This window comes from Pygoscelis adeliae, unplaced genomic scaffold (genome assembly GCF_000699105.1).
Source record: "Pygoscelis adeliae isolate BGI_AS28 unplaced genomic scaffold, ASM69910v1 Scaffold121, whole genome shotgun sequence".
Lineage (NCBI taxonomy): Eukaryota > Metazoa > Chordata > Aves > Sphenisciformes > Spheniscidae > Pygoscelis > Pygoscelis adeliae.
Window position 1 is genome coordinate 5,581,624 of NW_008824359.1, and position 5,268 is coordinate 5,586,891.

The window sequence follows — 5,268 nt, forward strand, 5'->3', positions numbered from 1 at the left end:
TGCGAGGACAGGGCTTGGGGGCGCTGTAGAGGGGCCATGCCGCAGTCCCCCCCCCTTGAAAATGTGTCCTTATTATGCCTGGCTGGTCATTTTCATTAAATTTGGGAAATTAACTTCTTTGATGTCATTGAAGCTACTCAGGCGCATCTCCCTAGATAGCATATGGAGAAAAATGGACACTTCCAGGATGTGAATCATTTCATCCTGTATTACTTATCTAAAATAGATTATACCCACAAAAGCCTACAAATGTCCGTTCTACTTCATTTTCTCTAAATAAAGCCTAGAGCAACTAACTCAGCTGTAGACTTCTGTACTGAAGATGTCTAAAGGTTGATGAAATAAATCACATCCACTGAGGAAGCACAGTGGTCATGCACACAGAAAACACGATTATCTAAGCCTCACTTCTATAATAAATCATGTTAAATCTCAGGCATTTATAATGGGTCTGTATGCCTGGCATTGCTCATATAAATACAATTCCTTATCTTTCTTAAATTTTTCATGCCAATTCCTTCTCATTAGCCATAAGCTCCTTGTTTCCATTTTTCAGATACGTGGAGCCCCTCTCTGTCTCTTGACATTCTTCTTTCACCCACTCTTCAGATTCTGACCTTGACTTCCTCAGCCCCTGATGCTGACTTCTACCTTTTAGTTAGTAAATTTTCAGCATCTTTAGTTTTGTTATGGAAAAGCAGTCAGCAAACATCTGCAGAGCTATCTCTGAATCTTCCATGTAATCTCTTCTTTACTTTGATACCTACAAAGTATTTCACTGCAGTAAGGTAGCCCTAGTATGTGGATATTGTCTTACAAATAGGTCAAAACTATTTTATTTTGTCCTTATTATCTCCATTTATTATCCCTGTTTATCTGTATCCCTCTTTTGTCTTGTCTGGTAGCTAGACATACACCCTTTAGGAGGAAAAACATCCATTTGTTCTCATTTGTACAGAATCTTCTAAAATGGTTTCTTAGCCCAGAACAGGGTCCCAGAGGCTATCACAGTAAGAACAAAAAGCACTAATACACTATATAAAGAACTGTACTTCAGATTCCTCTCACCTGTCTTTAGATGTCCAGATGATGCATATCTAGCTCAAAATAGATGTCTAGAGTCTCTCAATAGTCAAGAGAGAGTATGAGACACCTTTGCCTTTTCCTATCTTAGACACCTATCTTAAGTAAATTACCTTCTGAAAGTATTGTTCTGTTCCCGTTGGCTACAAAGAGAGCCTGACCTAGTTTAGATGGCACAAAAGCATCCGAAACCCTACTCTGCCAAAATCTTCCTGTATGTGGGAGGCAGTCTGCAAGTATCTAGATGTTCCTGAGCTTGCTCCACTTTGTGACTGTAGAAAGAATTAGATGAGAATTAGATGTAGAAAGAATTAGATTTTTTCTAGTGGAGGAAAAAATAGTTGTTATTATAGATTAGGATTCATCTCAGTTAAATTTATCAATCTAAAAATTCAATTTTAGTCTTTAAAGTGGTGGGTAACTTCTAAGTTCATCCTACTTAGAGACCAACCTTGGGTGACATCCCAGTTCAGTGATTAAAATAGACACCTGAATTAGAGATGTCAAAACAGTTGAAAGAGTAATTTCACCTTCCCAACCATAAAATCACTTCTGTTCAGCAGTCCTGCATTATACATGGGTGGAGCTGTCTCATTTTCTTCCCGCCACAAACTGAAAGCCCAAATGCTCATCTGGAGTTTCATGCCTGTTACGCAAATGGAACAGTCAATAAATGCATTGCTTTAAAAGGCCAAAGAGGCTTTCTGGCAGCTTTCCCACTGGTATTTTAGACATAATCGGCCACATTCTTTTCTCATGCTCCATATCACGAAAATGTTCTCAGTTATTCGAGCATATTATTTTTTTATTACCCTGAACAAAAGTGTGCTCTTTTCTATGTATTATCTGCATTTATCTCAGGGAGGCAATGCCTTTGTGAACAGTGTAACCTCAGATCACATGCTTGGTAAATATTTTGAGTCCATTATTGAGATTCCAAACTATATTAATAATCCTGAAAGAAACTTGATGCCTCAGCTTTTATTTCTACCTCACTTTTGTGTTTCCCAAGGCCTCAGGTTTACCAGTAAACTGATGGAAAGATTATGCCATTGAGCACAGTCTTTGGAAAACTGCAACCTGAAGGCTCCACTGAGTATCTCTAGGAATAGACTGGTTGCAAAGTCAGCCACTGAGGCACAGTGCTTCCATCCTAAAGACGAAACTGGTCCTTTCAAGAGTCAATGGCTCTTTCTTCCCTCTCCATCCCTAACTTCTGCATACAGACCACAAAACCCAGGCTTTTCTGTAGCTCTTCCCAGAGTACTAAAGCCAGTAACTCTAAGCAGCATGACTTAGAGGAAGGTTAAAACAACTCCTTTATTTAGTAACTTCAGAATTCTGCCATAGCAAATGCATTTAGCAGCAGTGCAATTATTTAGAAGGTTTATGTTTCAAGGATCTTCTCCTGGTTTCAGCAGGGATAGAGTTAATTTTCTTCCTAGTAGCTGGTACAGTGGTGCTCAGTTGCCGGCTGAGGTGAAACCACAACAGGCAGTCACACAGAAAAATGCAACTACAAATGAAGCTAAATTTCCATCATTTATCTGAAAGAAGTGTTTCCATGTTTAGGGTGAGATGTTGCTTGCCACTATTTTAACAGTATAGCAAGGTTGTATAACAATATCCTTGTACCATACCATGCTTTTCTATAAGGCCTCATTTAGATCCTCGGTACAGTTAATTCCCAACATACCTGCTGTCAGCAATTCTGATTAACAATTAAAAAATGTCAAGAAGAACATGTTAGATGTTATGGATGGGAACATCCGTGATAACCATTTTGGGCCTGGAAAAGATAATAGAAAAGGAGCATTCTGTGGATTTTTTTGAATGTCCAATATATATTTCTTACCATTTGTTGAACATGGAAGGAAACTGTACGTCCATTTAAGAAAAACAGTACTTTTTTAAGTACTGTTAAAAGGAAACATTTAAGGAAACAGTACGTCCAAGGGTATGTTCCAAAATTCAGTATTTTCACTGAATGCTGCACTGGACTAGTGGAGCTCTCATTTCGCTTCTTCCCAAAGGGATTTTTAAGGTACAGTCTAGCCTTTAGCCTGATCAAACCCTGAGGTGGTCTAAAGCAAGAGTCCATTATAGAAATAAGTGTCGTGTTTAAGACTAACAATGTACTTTATTAAGAAAGTAAACTTGGAATTAAAGATTAATTCTATCAAGGAATCTGAGTGGAAGAAAATTTTGTTGTAAAATTGTATTTCTGTTTTTCTATATCCCTGTATGTATTTATTTATCTCTCCATGACTCAGAGTAGAGAAGAAAATCCACTGGGCAAGGAGAGTTGAGCTCACAGGGCAAATGCATTTTCCTCCAGCACCTGTGGTTCCCCAAGCATTGTAAATCAGAGCAAATCTTCAGGTCTTTTGGGCTGACTCAAGACAACTTGGTTGGAAATTCAGTCATTGTTTCACTGGCTGTGGTAGTATACAGGTTATCACGTGAAAGGACCTGAGACCTAAAGTGCCATATCTCTTCTTATGGCCACAGCGAGGGTGTTCACTCAAACCTGAATCCCAACATCTTATTTGCTCTTCGTTATGTCCTTCATCAACATATAGGAGAAAAAGAGGGCTCCAAGAGCCAAAAGAGCTTCTGTGGACCTTTTCAACATCTCTGTGAACACACGTAGGCCCTCGTTAATGGCAGTGAAGAACTACACCTTGTGGCCTTTCACAGAAAGGGAAAAGCCCAAAATCTTTTTGAACTGCCTTCCACTAAAAGGCCTTGTCTTAATACCATGAGCAGGCAATGTTCAGACACAAATTTACCAAGGTCAGAAACCTTAATAATTATTTCTATGAATAATGTACTTCCAGTTTTATTGAGAAACCCCCAAATTTTTAGGAGTAATTTCTTTTCCTTCTACAGGTTAAAAACATATCCTGCTTTCAAGTACCTGTACATGATTCAAAATGGCTTCTGAAGTAATATTGTCTCCATCACCACACTAAATCCTATGCATATAAAGGTAATGAAAGCTGAACCTTTTTTTTCAGGTATTCTATGTTAATAGACATACGCAATACAGGAAACTTTATCTGTCAACCTCCACATCTAAAAAACTGCTATGCCAAAACTAAGTCAAGCGTGATTGTGATACAAGAAAGAAATATAGACAATGCTACTGAGTCATTAATTTTGCTTCTTTTTAAGAAGTATTTGCAGTCTACACAACATTACAGCTGTGACCATCTCCTGCATTAGTGGCTTATATAGTCACATCCCCTTTGAATTCATTTAAAACCAAGATTTACTAGGAAAGATTATGAAGAGTTCTGAAGAAAAGAATATTATGAAGACCATTAAGACCACATTCTCCAGGTCATTTAGGTACCTGAAATAGAATTAATTTAATTAAACACAGGCATCTACATTTGAGCAAGGCTCCTTTCATAGACTTTGGAAATTAACAGGCATTTTTGGGACATGTTTCACTTCATCCTGAAGTTAACATCTGAACAAAATCATACCGTGTCCTAGAAGTACCTGTTTATCTTATGATTATTGGATGGTCATATTAAAGTTTAATATATTTTTTAATTCTTCCTTTTTAAAAATTATTTTTATTTAACTAATTAATTGTCGTGGTTTAACCTCAGTCAGCAACTAAGCACCACGCAGCCGCTCGCTCACTTCGCCCTCACCCGGTGGGATGGGGGAGAGAATTGGAAAAGCACAAGTGAGAAAAACTTGTGGGTTGAGGTAAAAACAGTTTAATAATTGAAATCAAATAATAATAATAATATAATATCAACTTTGTTCTCATCCTAAATCCAAAACACAGCGCTGTACCAGCTACTAGGAAGGAAATTAACTCTATCCCTGCCAAAACCAGGACATTAATGAATGAGATTCTAAAAGTTCGCCTCATTGTTAGGATAAACAAGTGTAGCAGTAACTGAGGGAAATGGGTGAAAGAAGGAAATAGCATATTCAAAGCTGGTGCACACCTCTGGAGAGTTAGTCTTTCCTGTTCTTTTATTCTCTTTACAGGGAATTTCTATAGCTTCTCTCTGGTTTGTGTGTGATTTTCTATGGTTTCTCATGCTGAGGAAGACAGATTAAGAAAAGGCAGAATCCAGTCAGGGTCAGGGCAAGGGGAAGAGAATGCCGAATGCCAAAATGTGGAAGAGAAAGTGAACTGTATGTCATTAGATGAAG